Raw genomic sequence first — 22422 nt, forward strand, 5'->3', positions numbered from 1 at the left:
CTCCAGCCTGGGCAACAAGAGCAAAACTCCATCATAAATAAATAAATAAATAAATACACAAGTAAGTACATAAATAAAAATATAAATAAATTCATCAAATTGGCCAAGCCCCAAATCAACATGCAAAAATCATTTGAATTTCTGTAGATTAATAATACAAAAAAATTGGGAAAACAAGCCCATTTACTGTAGAATCCCATTTACCATAGAATTTTCTTCTTTGCTTAGCAATGAACTTAATAATGGAGGTGAAAGTTTTGCACAATGAAAATCCCAAAACAATGGTAAGAAATATACATGAAAAGACATTCTGAGTAGTGGATTGTAAGATGGAATATTATTAAAATGTCCATTCTTTCCATATCAATATACAGATTCAATGTAGTATTTACTCAAATCCCAATGACATTTTTATAGAAATAGAAAACTAATATAGGATAACAAAGGACCCTGAATTGCCAAGCAATCTTAAGAGAGAACAAAATAGCAGACGTCTCACCTTTGAATTAAGAAAAAAGAATCAAAGTTATAGCAATTGTAACAGCATAGTACTGGCATAAAAACAGATGTACAGACCAATGGAAAAGAATAAAGAGTGCCCAAGTTAAATCCACACATATAAAGTCAACTGATCTTCAAAAAAGATGTCAAGAATACATATTAAAGAAGGGACAGTCTCTTCACCAATTGGTCCTGAGAAAACTGGATATCTACATACAAAAAATTTCATATTGGATCCTTGTCTTACACCACACATAAAAACAAACTAAAATCAATTAAAACCTTAAACATAAGATCTGTAATCATAAAAATCCTAGAAGAAAACAGAGGGGAAGTTTTTCATTATGCTGGTCTGGGCAATGATTTCTTGGATATGACACACTGTCCTCATTACTGTGATTTTTATTTTTATTTATTTATTTTTTTTGAGATGGAATCTTACTCTTTTTGCCCAGGCTGGAGTGCAATGGCACAACTTCAGCTCACTGCAACCTCTGTCTCCCATGTTCAAGCTATTCTGCTGCCTCAGTCTCCAGAGTAGGTGGGATTACAGGTGCGCACCATGATGCCTGGCTAATTTTGTATTTTTAGTAAAGATGGTATTTCACCATGTTGGCCAGGCTGGTCTTGAACTCCTGACCTCAGATAATCCACCCACCTTGGCCTCCCAAAGTGCAGGGATTACAGGCATGAGTCACCATGCCTGGCCTACTGTGATTTTATAATTAGTCTGCAAATCAGCTTCCTTGTGATACATGTTTACATGACATTACTTTTTCCATTATTTTTAATCTCAATGTTATCATATTTATTTTCTTGTTGATCATATACAGATGGATCTTGCGTTTTTCTTTCTTTTAAATGTAATGTATATATAATTTATTTACATTTTAATTAATAATAGGGTAAGATCTATTCAATAATATAAAGAGTCTACTTTCTTGCTATTCATTTTTTGGTCCCATGTAGTCTTTGTCCCCCTTTTCTTTTTTTTCCTTCATTCTTTTAGATTAATTTTTAGGTTCATCTATATTGGGCAATTAACTATAACTTCCTTATTTTTTATCAGTTGCCCTAGGGCTCAAAAAATATATATTTAACTCATCATCAATATCAAATCATATTATTCCATTTCACATATTAAATAAAACATTAGAAAAGTATACTTACATTTCTTCCATCATTTGTCAATTTTCACACTCGTTAAATTTGTCCAACATTTTAAAATTTCACACATATAATCTCTACATGTTCTATAAATAAATAAATATTTTAATTGTCTTTGACAGAGCTGATTTAAAAACAATTAAAAATGAGGACAATTTTTTTTTTTTTTAATTTACCCACATATTTACTATTTGGGATACTCAACTTTTTTGAGCAAGAAATACTTCCTTAATATATCTGTAGAACAGTTCAATTAATCACAAGTTCCCTCAACTTTGATATGCCTCAAAATATTTTTTTTTTTGTTTTAACTTCTGTTCGAACATTATTTTCACTGTTAGTATAGTAATAGGTCTATGTAGGTTTTTTCCCCTCCAGAACTTTCTAGATATTGTTTTATTGACTTCTGGTTGGCATTTTTAAACATAAAACAGGCATTACAACTTTGTCTTTGTCACCCTGTAATAAGTATGTCTTTTTTTTATTTTTTATTTTTTTATTTTTTTTTTGCCAAGATTTTTCTCTTTATTATTGGCTTTACAGAAATTTGATTATTTTACATTTTAGTGTACTTTATTCTTGTTGGGTTTTGTTCAGCTCTTTGAATATGAAAATATATAATCTTCATCAAGAATAAAAATATGCATAATTTATTTCTTTAAGTATTTTCCTTGCTCTGTCTGCTGTTGCTCTTCTATTCCAATTACATATACATTGGACCACTTGAAATTTTTTGACAGGTGGCTGAAGCTCTATCAATTATTTTATTTTTTATTCCTTCTGTGCTTTTTTTTTTTCTTTTTGGAATGTTTTTAATGTTCTTTCTTCAATTGCAGTACTTTTTCTTCATTTTTTTCTTTTCAAAAAAGAAAAAAAATTCTTTTTGCCTATACAGTGAATATTTAACTACAATATAATTTCTAGCTCAATTTATTTTTTAAATATTCTTTGTTTTTAATGTTTTTACTTTTTTATTCTTAATCATTAATATATTCAAAATAACCCTCTTAAAGTTCTTACCTGTTGATTTTACATTTTTGTCGTTTAATTGCCTCCTTTTATTCCTTCTCTTAACTAAACTTTCTCCTGATTATGGGTAATATAGTCTTGCTGCTTCTCATATTCGCTATTTTTTGTTCCAGAAAAGTGTGATTTATTTACTATGATAAAATATAGATACAGATATATTATAAATATGTATATATATAAATATATTGCACTCCAGAAGAATGTGATTTACTTTACTAAAATAAAATATAAATATGGATGTATTATAAATTATTACTTGAAATAATACATAGATATATTATAAATACTCTGTAATATAATACACAATTTATAATATATTATATTATATATTATTGCACATATATATAAAATTATACACTATTATACTATTTATATATAAATTTTAAAATCTAAATATTTTATTCCAAGTAGTTATTTAACATGCAGAACAGCTTGATTCTTTCAAAGTGTTTTATGGTTGAGCTGGAGTTACTTTGCTCTAGGGCTAGTTTAGATCTACTGTTAAATTGTAACTTTTTTGGATTACTATAAAAGGCTTCGTATTTGAAAAATCACTACGCTAGGCCAGATGCAGTAGCTCACACTTGTAATTCCAGCATTTTGGGAGACCGAAGCCGGCGGATCACCTGAGGTCAGGAGTTCAAGACTAGCCTGGCCAATATGGCTAAACCCTGTCTCTAGTAAAAACTACAAAAATGAGCCGGACTACTACAAAAGTAGTCCTAGCTACTTGGGAGGCTGAGACAGAAGAATTGCTTGAACCCAGGAGGCAGAGGTTGCAGTGGGCCAAGATCGCGCCACTGCACTCCAGCCTGGGTGACAGAGCAAGTCTCTGTCTCAAAAAAGTAAAAAAGAAAAAGAAAAGGAAAATCACAACTACAGATGACTTACTCTAGTTTTATGTGAGTATCTTTCTGCATATAGTATCCCTGTAGTTTTAGTTTTCCAGATAGTCTTTTGTTGTTTAGTTTTGACCAGGCTATAGATTCTAACCCTATGCATCTACAGCTTAGTATGTATCCCAAGGTGAAGTGAACCCTTCTTCATACTTCATGAGTTCGATTTCTGTGTATCTTACTTTTTTCAGGTACTGTGTCATGAAATTCCAGCCTCCTTCACCTCTCTGAACTCTGATGTGTGTGTCTTTAACTCGGTGAGGTCAACGGGATCTTCCTGTGTTTGCCCTCCCATAGAAGGCACCATGTTTTTTGCCTTCCTGCAAAAAGCTGTGATTATTTCCGTCTCAGTCTCTGCTTTTTTCCTTTCTCTCTTTCTTTTTCTTTCTCTTTCTTTCTTTCTTTCTTTCTTTCTTTCTTTTTTTTTTTTCAGGTGGCGTTTCGCTCTTGTTGCCCAGGCTGGAGTGCAGTGGTGCAATCTGGGCTCACCACAATCTCCTCCACCTCCCTGGTTGAAGCGATTCTCATGCCTCAGCCTTCCAAATAGCCCGGATTACAGGAGTGCGCCACCACGCCCGGCTAAGTTTTGTATTTTTAGTGGAGACAGGGTTTCTCCATGTTGGTCAGACCTGTCTCAAACTCCTGACCTCAGGTGATCTGCCCACCTCGTCCTCCCAAAGTGTTCCCTTTTCTTGAGATCATGGTCTAGTGATACCTCTTATCCAGTTTTCGAAAACAATTGTTTGATCAATTTTTTGTTGTTTAAAACAATTGTTTATCAATTTTATATTGTTATGAACTTGTTGGACAAGTTTGGTACCAGTTACTTTCTATGGCTAAAATAATGTTGCTGTTTTATAAGCTGTAGTTTTGTCTTTGAATTCTCAGTAATATGTAATTATTCTTGAACTTATGTCATTAGGAAAATAAACTCAATCATGACAGTACGTAAGCTAGAATTTTGTCAGAAGGAAGTGCAAGTTTATCAGATAATTAATCTCAAAGAATTGACCAATAGCCAAAAGTAAAGTATCACCAGAAAATGGAGAATGTCTTGGTTTATAAATTAGCATACTCCTAGCAGGTATGGTATGTGGAGAAAAGCTAGCTCACAAAGTTAATTTTCCATATACAGTAAAGACACAAAAATGTTTTTATAAAGTTTAAAAATAATTCCTTAGGCAGTTATGCAAACGATGCCAATCTGATAAGAGCATCTTAGCTTGCTATTCTTCGAGACAAACTCAGAAAACTAAGATATTGACTTCTTTTTCTGTCTTTTGACAGGAACTTATTTCAATAGACATATAACAATGTAGCCAACAGGTAGGCAGGTAGAACTGTAAGTGGCAAAGGAGTATTTCTGTAGACATTCAGTAAAGAAAATAAGTATAAATCTGCTTATACAACCAACAGGTCATCAGGACCTTTATTCATAAGACAATGTAAATAAACAGAACCTTGAAGGCCTCAATGAAATATCCATAGCTTTGGTTCAGCATGATACTTGTGATGGATAGGCTGGCTTTGGATAGGCTGGGACTTGCAGACACAAACCTTATTACTCAGCCTATAACAATGAGGAGCTCAGGCAAATTTAATAGAATATTCATTTCTTCGAAAGCTCACCAACCAATTGCTACTAAAATATACGTCCCTTCGAACAGAGTTAGTTTTTGCTTATTGAAGCAATTAAGAATTTAGTGAAATAGAGTCAGTCAATGAATAGTCCTGGCAGCGTGGCTCTGTTTGCAAATCAAAAGGATTGCTTGAATGGTAAGTAGAATCCATAAAACAGTTAGAAATTACTATTAGATCAATTTGCCTGTGTCATTCTAGAAATATGGCTCAGAATGCTTAAACTGTTTTAAGAATTGTTGGGCATTTTGTGATTTGGTTTAACTTAATGTTTTGTAAGTTATTGTACAGTTTGGTAAATTTTAATTTCTCTTTCAATTCTATGTAAAAATTGAAAGAGAAATTCTTGTATTTTGTTCAAATCCAAGAACAATTCATATATATAGAAAGATAAATTCTTATATTTGTTTGTTATATTTTATATTTTATTAGTTATTCTTATATTTGCTTGTCATATTATATCCAACATTCCTACATATTAAATAGTACAAACTTTTTATTTCACAGGATATCTCATTTTAAATATTACTAGAAATAGAATTGTTACATTATTTTGAAAATGACAAGTAGAAAAAATATTTCTAAATATACAAATCCTTTCATCTACTTGCACTGTCAATGAAGGGCTCTGGTGATGGATTTTAGGAATCTTCCTCTTTCTTAATATCAAGGCATACCAGAATAAGTAGGATTATTAACTCAAACATATTATGTAAACACAGATCATATTTAAGTAAGCATGAAAACATTGAACACCCAAATCTCTGATCCCTGAAGTAAAGATTATTCAATATTGCATAGTGTGAGTAATTTTGAATATTCTGGAAAAATGATTTGATGTGCCTTCAACTTAAAAATTATTCTCCTCTTTCATAAATTCATTTCGGAATAATACATATGTTCTACTTCAAAATAGCACAGAGAGAGAAGTCATTTTAGTCATGTATAGCAGATGTAATTTCAAAGCACATTTAAAAGAAAATTAAACATTATTGCATGAAAGTATTCAAGATTTAATAGTTATATAATATGTAATGAGTATACATAAAATGTGTACTTTTCTATTACAGGCAAAGGTAATAATAAATTTCTACTCTTAGCAAGTATGTCAGTTCTATTTAAAACCTGAGCTATTGAAATCCCAAATTACATTGTCAGCCAAGAATCTAGTGGTCATCATAATTATAATCTGTGACTTTCATTAATAATAATAGAGGATGAATTTTTCCTGCTTGGGATGACCCATGTAATAGTATGAATAGAGATTCAAAAAGAAAAAATTTGATCAATTTACATGTGTGTGTGTGTGTGTGTATGCATATGTGTGTGGCATGTGGCATATTTGTACATGAGATAAAAATGTGAAGAGAGTTTCCTTGACTAAAGCCATATGATCATTTGTGAACTAGATGAATTTGTAAAGCTCCATTATTCTAGCTGTGATATAAACAACAAAGATAATGCTAGATAGTTTTAACATACAGTACAATAATAAATGAAAGAGGAACCAAACCTTATTAATATCCCAATGCAATTTACTTTATATGTGTTAACATAATTTGAAATAGATATTTTTTAAGTAAATATTTGAAAATGTATTCATAACTCTACATTTCTCTAAAAAAAAATACTTGGAAATGAGTGAGGATTTATTCACCAGAACATAAAAGAAAGAAATGAAAGTTGAGTCATTTGTTATTTTCAAGAATATATTTGCATTTGTTTCTTGAAAATTATTTTATTATGTATAACAAATATATTCTATAGAAGAAACCTTCAATTACAAATAAATTAGAATGAATGATAATATTTCCCAGTAATTAATAAGGTATTTTAAATATGAACACATAATGAACTTACAAATTTCCCTATTTTTTAAAACATTAGTTCCATCAACAAAGAGAAAAGAATACAATTGAAGTAGCCTGCCAAAAAAAGAGAGTCAAAGAGAGAAAGCTCAAAAATGAGAACCTGTACTGGTATAGATAAGCTCAAAGGCAGAGGGGAAATAATAATTTGGATTTCTTTGTTTCCCTTCCATTTCAAATTGACACTCTGAGATGTTCACCAAACCAACTGATGTGCTATAGTAGAGAAAGTAAAGCACCAGAGGAATTATTTCCTGATTATGTCAAGATTAAAAACAGCAGTTTTCAAAAATGGTCTGTGTGTATGCCAGTTTCAACATGTCAGTTTCAATATGGTACTATGGACAAAAAGGAGAGGAGAATGACATGAAGCAGTAAGTTCAAAAAATGAGAAAAATAACTAGAAACAATGAATGTAAAATTTTTCATATGAAAATGTAATTATTCATATCTAAAATACACATTATCTCCCAAATATTAGTTTATTTTATTGTTTTTCATAGTTTACATTAAAATTTCCAATTTAATAAGTGAAATATATATTCTTAAAAATAGATCTTATAGTTACATTAATCCTTCCATGGTTATTTAAAAGTAAACTCAAGATACTTGCATAAGGTTTAGTAAGTATTTAGCATGCAATATCTAAATGACATAAAGGCTGACAGGACAGATTGATTTTAGCTTTCTTATTTTTATCTATCCAAACCAGAGAAGTTAAGTTAGTGGCCTAGATAATTAATCTTATCACAATAATTTCGTATTTTGTAGAGTATATGCAATTACTGTATTAATATCGTGTTATATTTTACATGTTCAAATTGTGTTATATTTGGACTATATTATATCTTTTCGGATGCAAAATTTATCTACTGAACATTGATTTTAAATATTTGTCAGTGTTTTGAGTGGAGCATTAGAAAATTTTATGATTTACTTAGAACAGCTTCTTAGAGATTTTAAAAAAGTGTTTTACATTATGGCTTTTAATTCTTTTCAATATTTTACATTTACAAGGCAGGACATGTAAAACTTAATGAGTAAAATAAATGAAAATATTAGAAGTGATGTCAAGAAGAACAATATCAGACTGGCCTATATATTACAGATACCGTGGTATACGTTCTTATTAATATTATTATAGAGTTGTGTTTAGAAAAAAAAAAAAAAAATTGCTCCCAAGTAGTTTCTAAGGAGTTTCTCAAAATTTAGAGAAATATTTACTGAAAAGAAGAGAGCCTCTCTATTTTAGCCAATTATCTTCTTTTGGATTTTTCTTCAACTTAGCTATATGGCATCTTCTTTCCCTTCTATAAAAATCGTATTCTCTGTGTTGTTTGAATCTAATATATTGCCTATCACCAGGCCATCTATTTATTTTCTCATTCAATGAATATATATTCAGGGTCAAACATGCTTGACCTCATGCCAGGATGTACAAAATAAGGCAGACACAGATATTGAATTTGAAAATTCACTTCACCTGCTAGGAGAAATCCCACTAAGCTAAGGACGACTAAAGATTACTCCTTTTAACAAGATTAAAAAACGTGATATCAATTCTGTACTTATTATGTGTGAGAGAGGTATTAAGCAGGGTGATTTCAAAACAATCACTAGAGTGGTGGTCCGGTATTGCTTTTTATCAGGCAAATATTCTCGGACAAATTACAACTTCTCTGAGAAGTATGTCTTATTAAAAATGATCCTCCCTTTAAGGTGTTGTGAAAAAATATTTAGTTATCCATAGACTAAGGAACATGGCAGTTACATATAAAAATGTCATTTTATTACATTATGAATTTAAATCTTATCACCTTTCTCTAACAGATTTCTCATAAATGCCTTACAGAACGAGGCTGAACTACATAACCACCTCATGGTGAGAAGTACATGACTTAAACCATACCCCTAAGGCAAGTCCAAATTTGAAGAATTGTTAGAATGATTACTCACATTCAGATGAGTTTATCTAGACTTAATTTTACTACAAGCTAACAAGAAAGCAGTGAAAAAGACATGTACAAGATCAGCAGCAGATGAGGTTGGAGCAAATTAATCTATATTGTGTCCTCCTTTACATCATTAAACCCCTCAGTATCTGTGATTTTAGCAGTCACATAAAGTTAGAAATATGCTAGGTCGGAAGAGCCCAGGGTCACCAACCCCCTGACTTTTATAGTGATTTAAATTGAGGTGGGCTATGTCAGCCCTCCAGGGTGTACCTTATTGTCATAAACGAAATTTCATTTTGTGTATGCTTACACTTTCTCAGTTTATTTTCTGTTTAACCACTGGGCCTGATCAAGGTTTCAGTGCTAACTGGTTGCAGTCTGTTCCCGTACAAATAAGTGATTTAGCTACTGGAGTGCAACAGAGAGGAACCAAGTACACAAAGAGCCTAGTTAGACTCCAAGAGTGAAGAAAAAAGTAAAGAGATTGCAATGGATTGCCCCTGAAAGGGCAGGAGGGAGTGGAGGGACTGTAGGTGGAGTGGGGTTCTCTTTCTCCACTGAGAAAGAGAGATACGGAGAGAGAGAGAGAGTGAGAGAGAGAGAGAAACACGCAGTAGTCATTCATCAAAGTGGTAAGTCAAAGAATGAAAGGAGAAAGTACTTAGTATGGCTGGGACACTGGAATTGGGTAACAAAGCTAAGCCAGGACAATTTATTTTTAATTTTTTAATGTTTGTTTGTTTATTTATTTATTTTGAGACAGAGCCTCTCTCTGTTGCTCAGGCTGGAGTGCAGTGGCAGGATCTCGGCTCACTCCAACTTCGCCTCCCGGGTTCAAGCGATATTCATACCTCAGCCTCCTGAGTATCTGGGATTACAGCCGCGCGCCACCACCCCTGGCTAATTTTTTGTATTTTTAGTAGAGACGAGGTTTCGCCATGTTGGCCAGGCTGTCTCGAAATCCTGACCTCAAGTGATCCTCCCACCTTTGTTTCCCAGTGTTGTGATTACAAGCGAGAGCCACTGCACCTGGCCCAGGACAATTTAATATAGTGACGGGAAAGATCCCCGCAAACCAGGTATTGAAAAGTGTTTCGTCAAAAACCAGAGGAATTAATGCAAAAGTTACAAGCAGAAGTTTGTAAATGAGGTTTAGAGGAAACAAGCAGGAAGGAGAAGAGCAATGCTGTGTATTCACAACTGTCAAATTAAATCCTGGCAGAGAACCGGGTGCTTTCATGTTGCAAACTCTTTTGTTTTTGATTAATTCGCATGCGTATTCTGAGTAGGCAAGCACTAAAGACTTGTTAATGCTTCATTATTAATCCTCACGATTCAATGCTCTTCTCAATGCTTTTCATTTTTCATAGGTAGGCTTTATCTAAGAGTATAATTTGTATTAAATGAGAATGTTTTCTAATCCAAAATCTTGTAAAATGCTCTCGAAAATTACTATGATTTTTTTCAAAGTAGTGGTAGGAAAAAAGAGTAATCGATCAAGGAAAAGTTTGCTCATAGTTATAAAAGCGTATTTTGTGATGGGTGGGCACGGTGGCTCAAGCCTGTAATCCCAGCACTTTGGGAGGCCAAGGCGGGTGGATCACCTGAGGTCAGGAGTTCAAGACCAGCCTGATCAACATGGAGAAACCCTATCTCTACTAAAAATACAAAAATTAGCTGGGCGTGGTGGCACATACATGTAATCCTAGCTACTCCGGAGGCTGAGGCAGGAGAATCGCTTGAACCTGGGAGGCGGAGGTGGCGGTGGGCCGAGATCGCGCCATTGCACTCCAGCCTGGGAAACAAGAGTGAAACTCTCTCAAAAAACAAGTACATGAATTTTTTTTTAACTGTATTTCGCATTTGTATTTGGCTGAATATGTTTTAGTGATTTAATGCACGTTGCGAATGGACCTTTGTGTATGAGGTCGTCAAATGAGGAAGATTCAGTATTGTCTCCTCAAAGAGTTGTCAGTGGTCTGACAATAACCCCATTCAGAGAAGTGAAAATATGTCATGGTCACTAACCATGCTCTACATCTGATAGCATTACATTTAAAGGACATTATAATGAATGATTCGTATAATACACTTCGATGTAATACATTTGGACAGCTACAAATACATTAATAGTAGTAGATAATGCTTACATAAGTCATCACTTTTGTTAGGCACCTTTGTAAAATGTATACATACATATGTAGTATCTCACATTTAATTTTCATTACAAATATATGGAACAGGTGCTTTTATCATCTTTAAGAAAACTGAATTGCAAAGAAATTGTTTTATCTTCACAGATAAAAACAGCTACTTTGTGTTTGAGTTGCTATCTGGACAGTGACTGTATGGCTACATAAACTTGCTGTAAACTATCAGTGTGTACTAATTTTCTTGAAATATACATAAATCTGTAGATGCCAGTATAAACATAGACAATATGCCTGAAAATATGAAACATAAATGTACCTGAAGAAACAGATATACTGTGCCGTTCTCCTAACCATATTGTCTAGGGTTGTCAAGAAAAGATCTATCTAAGGAAGACTCAAAATAAATGTATTAGGCCCAAGATACAGAATTGGGTTAAATTTAGATAAATAAAAACATTTTACAAAATCATTCACTGGGTTAGTGTGTGTATGTGTGTGTATGTGTATGTGTATGCACTATATAAATATAGTTTAACAAAATTAATGATTTTAGTCAACATCAAATGAAATAGTATTTTCCTTATGTTATATAGTCAGTTGAATAATTTCTGTATAAAAATAATTAAAGCAGTGTTTAACATCTTGAACCTATGTCAAAACCCTTACAGAAAAGAAAAACATGTTTAATCCAATTTTGAATCATACTTAAGACAGAAGTACACCTACCCATAGTAAAAGTAGACATAATTTCTTCAAACCAAGAAACACTTATACTTTTGCCCTTTTTTTGGAGTTTTATGAAAACAGCAGTTGCCTGCCTTTTATGAATTCTTTTTAGATTCATGAGAATTTTCTCAGTGTGTTTTATAAAAATGATTTAAAATGTAGCATATTTTCCATAAAAGCTTTCTCATTTATTTTTAGATTGGACCATGTAACTGGTTTTTTAGCATAGTTTTACTGCAAACTTACTATTTTATATGCATCAAAAGAATAGGCAAGAAGTTGATTTTATTCATCACTGTATGTTTAATAGCAATAGGCTTGACAATAAATAACTATTGAACTGAAGTAAGTTAATTAATTATACTGTAAGTGAAAAATAATAATAAAAATAAAAAATCCAGGGGAATAAACAGTGTACCTGATTTTCACTCTTTGAAGGAAGTAGATGTCCTAAATATGAAAATTCTGCCAAGCTGTTAGTATCAATTTAGGCTGACTCTTACTTATATGTGATCATAAATCCTGAAACAAGAAAATAATTACATATTTGATTATTTATTTATTCTCTAAATAGAAATGAAAGACTAGAACAGATAATTTTAAAATATTTGATTCTTAAGCCTTATACTTAGCATATTTTGTGAATACTATGAAAAAGTCAGGAATAACTAATGACATACATTTTAACTTATAATCAAAATATAAAAGAAAATATATTTTATAAATGAACTCATAAGAAAACTGAAGGAAGTTAAAGTCATGTAATTTTGCATTTTAATTTAAATATAAGAAATTACAAACATAAAAGTATTACCATATGTTTTAACCATTCCCATTAAGGTTTCTAATTTTCCACTAGATTTAAGATAATGATTTTTAAAAAATAATGAGAGAAGAAAATAAAGGCATATATGTTATACAGCTAAAAATCCAAGGAAAAAATCAAGTGGTGTGATAAAACGTTTCAAAATCCTCTTTTACATTTTGTTATTGATAAGTCAATCTGATAAAACAAGTTTCTCTAGCTACATGATATATGAGCAGTTTGATCATATACTTTCTCCTAACAAGAGCTAAAGCTTACAAAGAAAGCTTTTGCCTTAGAACTTCTGGAAGGTTGTTTTTCACAGACTTGAGCCCTGCTTAACAAGCTTATTCCAGCCTGAGAGCCTGCTCCCTGCCATTCTCACATTAGCCTCACATCTGGCACACGTTCCCTCTTTGTGCTAACCGGGTTCCTTTGATTGCTTCATTTGGGCCTGAAATCAGAAGAGTGCTGCTGACACAACCCAGGAAACTCCTGTGTCATCTCACACCAGGGATAGTCAGGTAGAACCAATGCAAAGGAGTCTGCTGCCCTGATGCAGCAGTAGGAAAGATATAAAATTTGTCTTTGCTCTCCCTTCATATTTTGATATAGAAAAAAGCTACCAAACTTGTAATATGCACGTGTGTGTGTATGCATATATATATATATGTGTGTGTGTTTGTATATATGTGTGTATATATATGCATATACATACACACACACACAATTTTGAAACTGATAGAGAAAAGCAAAACCTATTTTGGAGGAGATTTTCAAAATAACAATTTAAAAGGCATCTCAAAAATAAAAGTATTTAATTTTAACTGCCTCCTCAAGCCTCATCTTTCCGTATTTCTGTGATGTAAATATCTACATCACTTAGTCACCCAAGTTAGAAAATGTGCCTGCAATATCTTCCCTGAATACCTTCTAATAGAATTATTCTCTTTTTAAAAATACTATTCTATTTATTTATTTTTTATTATAATTTTTTTTTTTTTTTTTTTTTTTTTGAGACAGAGTCTCACTCTGTCACACAGGCTTGAGGGCAGTGGTGTGATCTTGGCTCACCACGATCTCCACTCCTGGGTGCAAGTGATTCTCATGCCTCAGTCTCCTGAGTAGCTGGGATTACAGGTACCCACCACCATGCCCAGATAATTTTTGTATTTTTAGTAGAGATGGCATTTTGCCATGTTGGCCAGGCTGATCTTGAACTCCTGAACTCAGGTTATCCACTGCCCAGGATTACAGGCGTAAGCCACTGCACCTGGCCCATTGTAATTTATTATAAAAATAAATTTTAGAATTCCCACACTAATCTGTGCATTTTTCATTAAGAGCCAGTATAATTCCTCTAGGGACTAAGGGTCTCATATATCAGTATTTGCATCCTGTATAATCACTTTTGCTACTATTAAATGCATCCTTTTTTTCTGTAAGAAACTCTCGTTTTATTAATATAAGTAATTTAAAACTCTATTACATACGGAATAAGCCATTTTTTAATGTGTTACTTAAACATAAACATAGTGTTCTTACTCTTAGCTGCAGAAGACTCTGATTTTGCCTTTGCTGTCTTAATTTGAATATTAATAAGTGTTAGTGTTGTTTTAAATACTTTTTCTGATAGAAGTAAACAAGATAAAATTGGAAAAACGTAAAGAAGAAAACGTCTAGGGACACACCGTTACAGTTAAGGAGAACTTTAGCAAGATTGGTGGTATAAAATCATTTCTCAGAACACAAAAATCAGCATTCTACCAGTAATCAATTGTTAGAAAACATAAACTTACTTAAAATGCATTTTAGAAAGGCACCAAAATGTAAATAATTTAGGAATAAATTTACCAAAATATGTTTATGGATTTTAAGGAGAAAATAATATACTATTGAGAGAAGTTGAGTAAGTCTAAAATAAATCAAAATGTACAACCTATTCACTAGTTGAAATACAGAGTGCCATAAAGATATTTATTTTTCCCAAATTAATCTATAGATTTAATTCGTTTCAATGTCAATTTTCTGTATGTGTGAGTATGTATATATATATGTGCATGTTTGTGTGTGTGAACATTGACAGATATTATGATATGTATGTAAGTGGAAAGGGCCAAGAATGCCCAAGATACTTGTGAAGAATAACATGGTGGGACATCTTGATCTATTAGATGTACCCTCCAAATTTACCATGCTACATGTTTACTCTTGGATATTTAACATAGAAAACTGTATATGCACCAGGAAATGTGTGCAAGATTATCAATTTTTTATCACCTCTAATATGTATAATATATTTGTGTTAGGATCATTTCAAGTCCTCTATTCCAGCTATTTTGAAATGTATAACACATTGCTATTAACTAAAGTCACCTTACTCTGCTATTGAACATGAGAACTTACTCCTATTTAACTGTTTTTTTTTTTTTTTTTTTTTTAACCTATTAACCAACCTCTCTTTATCCCTCTGTTCCCATCCGCACACCCTTTTCAGTCTCTGGTATCTACTTCTATTCTCTGTCTTCATGAGATAATCTCCTTTTGCTCATACATTTGTGTGATAACGTGATATTTGTCTTTCTGTGCCTGGCTTATTTTACAGGAATGTTTTATTCAAAAATACCAGCCACAGTCTCCAGAATGGCCACATTAAGTGGCTACAGTGTTGCCTTGCAAGACACACAATGAAATGTGTTTATATTTTAGCTTCAATATGACGCTAAATTTTCACCTTTACAGATTTACAAATGATATTGCCACTGTTCTGTCTGTACCCATAGATCTTACATAAGCTATGTCAGTATTTGTTCAATGTGACTTTTATTCTCTACATAGAAGCATACTAAGACATAATGTTTAGTTTGGATTAGAAATAAAGCTAGAAGAGAAATGGAAAACTAGAAGCTGTGAATTCTGAGGCTAATAAAAAAAGTAATTTGGACCTTATGATACAACTAGGTTAATTATTTTGAAATGATATTGTATTACTTTCTGGATAGGGATTAAATGAGTGGGCCTGTTGTGGTACTTGCGATTATCTCATATTAGTGGGATAATATTTGAAATAATGTGTTTTAAATAAAAAACTATATGTGTGTTTTTAACCAAATATCTATTTAATGTATAAAATACTAAGAATAACTGCTTTACATATGGCATATTGAATAATTTCTAACTCATTGTCTCTATTGTTTTAATGTGACTAAAAAACTTATTTTTTTCTTTTCTTTCTAATTTTTTAAAAATTATTTTGTGACTCTGATTCCAATGGACATAGATGATAGGCTACATGTAGTTTCCTGACCCCCCAAAAAGAATCTATGTGCTCGCCAGCAAATTAGGAGGTGAAACCTAGTATAAAAACTTAGTGTGACAACACAAACAACAACAAAATTTAAAAATTAAATAAAAAACAGCACTACAATTGTCTGTAAAACAGGGATAGCTTTAATTTTCTATGTCATTCAGATTTTATTTCTTTTGAGAATACAGAGAAATATTAAATCTATAATAAGATTAACAATACTGGAAACAGAGGAAAGCAGATTTCTAGAGAGTTCTTCAGCTCAATTGAAAACTTTCTTTCTTTCTTTTCTTTCTTTCTCTTTCTTCCTTTCTTTCTTCCTTTCTTTCTTTCTTTCTTTCTTTTTCTTTCTTTCTTTCTTTCTTTCTTTCTTTCTTTCTTTCTTTCTTTCTTTCTTTCTCTTTCTTTCTTTCTTTCTTTCTTTCTTTCTTTCTTTCTTTGTCTTTCTTTCTTTCTTTTTCTCTCTCTCTCTGTCTTTCTTTTTTGTCTCTTTCTTCCTTTTTCTTTTTCCCTTTTTTTATTTTCTTTCTTTCTCAGGGTCTCTCTGTCGCCCAAACTGGAGTGCAGTGTCAAGATCCTGGCTCACTGCAACCTCTACCTCCCAGCTCAAGATATCCTCCCACCTCAGCCTCCCAACTAGCTGGGATTACAGGTGTGTGCTGCCACACTTAGCTAATTTGTATTTATTTATTTACTTATTTATTTATTTTAATTATTTATTTATTTAATTTTTGAGATGGAGTCTTACTCTGTTTCCCAGGCTGGAGTGCAGAGGTGTGATCTTGGCTCACTGCAACCTCCACCTCCCTGGTTCAAGCAATTCCTCTGTCTCAGCCTCCCGAGTAGCTGGGATTACAGGTGCACACCACCACACCTGGCTAATTTTTTTGTATTTTTAGTAGAGATGGGATTTCACCATGTTAGCCAGACTGGTCTTGAACTCCTGACCTCAGGCAATCTGCCCGCCTCGGCCTCCCAAAGTGCTGGGATTACAGGAGTGAACCGCTGTACCTGACTGGCTAAATTTTTAATTCTTTGCAGAGACAAGGCCTCTCTGTATTCCTCAGGCTTAAACACATTTCGTTGTTAAAGAATGTCTCATCCTTCAATATGCAGAAAACCATTCTGAACTTCAAAGGAAATAGAATAGTCAGCGGTTATCAATTTTATTTGAAACGAGACTCTAAAAATATAAATCTGCGTCTTTGTCTTTACAGTACAGTCTACGTTGGCAGAATATTAGTTTGGAAATACTACAGTACATATTTCATTATGATTATACATATATACAACTATACCTTTTGCACTTATTTCTGCTAATAATTTTAAGGAAAGTATAAGATTTAAATATTTCAGAATATCAAAATAAATTTCAAAATGGATAATTATTTGCATATTTTTTATATTTAGTTATAATTTTACAGGAATCAATTAAGCCTGCTCTATTTTCACATAACCCCAGGGAAGGATATTGTAGTTAATCATGCATCATACCAGGCTTTCTTCAGCCCTAATACTGCTATTTGAACAGGAGGATCCGGTTAATAAATTAAATAAGAGCGATTAAGATATCCTATTATGAGATATTAATTTTCATGTTATGCCTCAAAGGAGACATATCTCTCCCCATGGAAAAGGACTTAAAATATCTCTTCTTTTATATAAGATTCAGTTTCATGGTGCTTATTCTGATGAAAATATACTGTAATATTATGGTAAAAATGCAGGACGAATACATGTTTAGGGTTCCTAACAGCTTTCACATTTTTAATCAGATAAACTCAGAAACTGACACTTCATTTAAATATAAATGATTAAACTCAGAGACTTTATGCTACCTTCATGCATTACGCACCATTAATGGGAACAAAGCCTCTTTTGAACTGAAGACTCAGCACACAGAGATGGTATTTTATGTTCGCACCCAAGAAAAATTATAAAACCAAACATTTTGACATTAAGAACTCTAAAACCAGAGCACATGAGATTTCAAGCACTGAAGAAATCTGGAGAAAGATAGAACTATTACTATAGTTCTATACAAAATTAAGGATAATTACCTGTTGCTTACTTTCTAAAAATTAGGTTTGTCATCATATTTCTGATTGTTATTAGAGATTGTTCAACATGTGTACACTGTAAATCCAGTTGTTTTCAACAAAACTTTGTTGCTTTCATAATGTCCTAAGGTAAAGAGCCCTATAAGACATCTACAGAACTCTCCATCCAAAAACAATGGAATATACATTTTTCTCATCATCACCAGGCACTTACTCTAAAATTGATCACATAATTGGAAGTAAAACACTCCTCAGCAAATGCAAAAGAACTTAATTCATAACAAATGATCTCTCAAATCACAGCACAATCAAATTAAGCTTAATATTAAGACATTGACTCAAAACCACACAACTACATGGAAATTGAACAACCTGCTCCTTAATGACTTGTGGGTAAATAATAACATTAAGGCAGAAATCGAGATGTCCTTTGGAAGTAAAGAGAATAAAGAGACAATGTACAAGAATCTCTGGGATGCAGATAAAGCAGTGATAAGAAAGAAATTTACAGCACTAAATGCCCACATCAAAAAGCTAGAAAGATCTCAAATGGACAACCTAACATCACAACTAAAAGAATGACAGAACCAAGAGCGAACAAACCCCAAATCTAGAAGAAGATAAGAAATAACCAAGATCACAGCAGAACTGAAGGAGATAGGAACATGAAAAACTCTTGAGAAAATCAATGAATCTAAAATCTGGGTTCTTGAAAAAAATAATAAAATAGATAGACTTCTAGCTAAGAAGAAAAGAGAGAAGAATCAATAGACATAATTTAAAATGATAAAGGATAAGGGGGATATCACCACTGACCCCATAGAAATACAGATAACCATCAGAGAATACTATAAACACCTCTATGCAAATAAACTAGAAAATCCAGAAAAAATGGATAAATTCCTGTACACATACACCCTCCCAAGACTGAACCAGGAAGACATTGAATCCTCGTATAGACCAGTAATGAATTTTGAAATTAAGGCAGTAATAAATAGCCTAACAACCAAAAATAACAACCAAAAAAGCCCAGGGCCAGATGAATTTACAGCTGAATTTTACCAGGGGTAAAATTCAAAGAGGAGCTGGCACTATTTCTTCAGAAATTATTCCAAACAACAGAAAATGAGGGATACCTCCTTAACTCATTTTATGAAGTCAACATCATCTTGTTACCAAAACCTGGCAGAGACACAACAAAAGAAAACTTCAGGCCAATATTCCCGATGAACATTGATGCAAAAATCCTCAATAAACTACTGGCAAACTGAATCCAGCATCACATTAAAAACTCATCCACCACAATCATGACAGTTTCATCCCCAGGATGCAAGGCTGGTTCAACATATACAATTCAACAAACATAGTTCATCACATAAACAGGTCTAAGGACAAAAAAACACATGATTATCCAAATAGAGGCAGAAAAGACCTTCTATAAAATTTAACATCCCTTCATGCTAAATACTCTCATTAAAGTAGGTATTAATGGAACATATCTCAAAATAATAAGAGCTGTTTATGACAAACCCACAGCTAATATTATACTGAATGGGCAAAAGGTGGAAGCATTACCCTTGAAAACTGGCATAAGACAAGGATACCCTCTCTCACCTCCGCTATTTAACATAGTATCGGAAGTTCTGGCTAGGGCAATCAAGCTAGAGAAAGAAATAAAGGGTATTCAAATAGGAAGAGAGGAAGTCAAATTGTGTTTGTTTGCAGATGACATGTTTCTATATCTAGAAAACCCCATCATCTCAGCCCAAAAGTTTATTAAGCTTATAAGCAACATCAACAAAGTCTCATGATACAAAATTGATGTACAAAAATCTCAAGCATTCCTATAAACCTACAACAGATAAGCAAAGAACCAAATCATGAATGAACTCCATTCACAGTTGCTACAAAGAAAATAAAATACCCAAAATTACAGCTATCAAGGGAAGTGAGAAAACTCTTCAAAGACAACTACAAACCACTGTTCAAGGAAATCAGAGAGAATACAAACAAATGGAAAAACAGTCCATGTTCATGGGTAGGAAGAATCAATCTCGTGAAAATGGCCATACTGCCCCGAGTAATTTATAGATTCAATGCTATTCGCTTTAAACTACAAGTGACATTCTTCACAGAATTAGAAAAAAAGTACTTTAAAATTCATATGGAACCAAAAAAGAGCCCATATAGTCAAGACAAGTCAAAGAAAAGGAACAAAGCTAGAGGCATCATTGTACCTGACTTTAGACTATGCTACAAAGCTACAGTAACCAAAACAGTGTGGTCCTGGTACAAAAACAGACACATAGATCAATGGAACAGAGTAGAAGATTCAGAAAAAATCCTGCACATCTACAGCCATCTGATCTTCCATGAACCTGACAAAAACAAGCAATGGAGAAGGGATTTCCTATTTATTAAATGATGCTGGAAGAAGTGGCTAGCCATATGCACAAAACTGAAACTGAACCCTTTCTTATACCTTATACAAAAATTAACTCAAGATAGATTATAGACTTAAGTATAAAACCCCAAATCATAAAAACCCTAGAAGATAATCTAAGCAATAACATTCAAGACATAGACACAGGGAAAGATTTCATGATGAAAACATCAAAAGCAACTGTAACAAAAGCAAAACTGGACAAATGAGATCTAATTAAACTAAAAAGCTTTGACATAGCAAAAGAAACTATCATCAGAGTGAACAAGCAAACTACAAAATGGGAGAAAATTTTTGGAACCTATCCATTTGACAAAGGTCTAATATAGAGTCTCCAAGGAACTTAAACAAATTTAAATAAAACAAACAAACAAAAAAGAACAACTCCATTAAAAAAGTTGATTAAGGACATAAACAGACACTTCTCGAAAGCAGACATACTTGTGGCCAACCAATAAATGAAAAACCTCAACATCACTGATCATTAGAGAAATGCAAATCAAAACCACAATGAGATACCATCTCACATCCATCAGAATGGCAATTACTAAACATTCAAGAAACAACAGATACTGGTGAGTCAGTGGAGAGATAGGAATGCTTTTAGACTTTTGGTGGGAATGTAAATTAGTTCAATCATTGTTGAAGACACTGTGGCCATTCTCAAAGACCTAAATTCAGAAATTCCATTTGACCCAGCAATCCCATTACTGGGTATATACCCAGAGGAATATACATTATTCTATTATAAAGATGCATGCATGTATATGCTCATCACAACACTATTCACAATAGCAAAGACATGGAATCAACCTAAATGCCCATCAATAATAGACTGGATAAAGAAAATGTGGTACATATACACCATGAAATACTATGTAGACATAAAAGGAAAGATATCATGTCCTTTGCAGGGACATGGATGGAGCTGGAAGACATTATCCTCAGCAAACTAACACAAGAACAGAAAATCAAATACCACATGTTGTCACACACAGTGGGAGCTGAACATTGAGAACACATGGACACAGGGAGTGGAACAATACACACCTGGGGCCTTTTTGCAGGGGTTGGCAGGAGGGAGAGCATCAGGAGTAAGAGCTAATGCATGCTGGGCTTAATACTTAGGTTATTGGTTGATAGGTGCAGCAAACCACCATGGCAAATATTTACCTATGTAACAAATCTGCACATCTTAGGCATGTACCCAGGAACTCAAGATAATTTAAAAAGACAGAAGAAATTTAGAAATTAAGAAGGAAGGAAGGAAGGAAGGAAGGAAGGGAGGGAGGAAGGGAAGGAGAGGAGAGGGGAGGGGAGGGGAGGGGAGGGGAGGGGAGAGAGTCGTGAAGAAACATCATCCATTACAACAAATCACCCAGGAACAGAACCTGAATATAAAAATGTTATTGGATCATCTGGCCCCTCTTTTGATCTTCTGATCTTCCTTCTGCCCTTTGGTAACCACACTAGGTCAGGTATTTTGTGTGTGGTTGTACAAAAAGAATCTAAATATAGAGCCTCACAAACAGTAGATATATGTAAAATGCATATATAAATAACATAAAAGGTTCATGGATGATTAGCTTTGACTCTTCTAATTTGGCAGACTTTATGATGATTCTATTTTGAAGCAGAACTTTATCAGTATTTGCTGTGGGTCAACAGTTTTTTTCCCACACTTCTCTACCTCAAAATTATATCCTTCCTGTTTAAATCATTTATAACTGGATTGAATGGGAGTGAAAATCCAGATTATATGAGGCAACATCAAATATCTAATTGAAATATGTATGAGAATGATTAAATAACGATTTAAGAAAAAGTAATGTTATTAAATAATTGATGTTTACTTGAAAACACGTTACAATCAA

The sequence above is a fragment of the Colobus angolensis genome, unplaced genomic scaffold (assembly GCF_000951035.1).
Source record: "Colobus angolensis palliatus isolate OR3802 unplaced genomic scaffold, Cang.pa_1.0 Scaffold320, whole genome shotgun sequence".
NCBI classification, from domain to species: Eukaryota; Metazoa; Chordata; class Mammalia; order Primates; family Cercopithecidae; genus Colobus; species Colobus angolensis.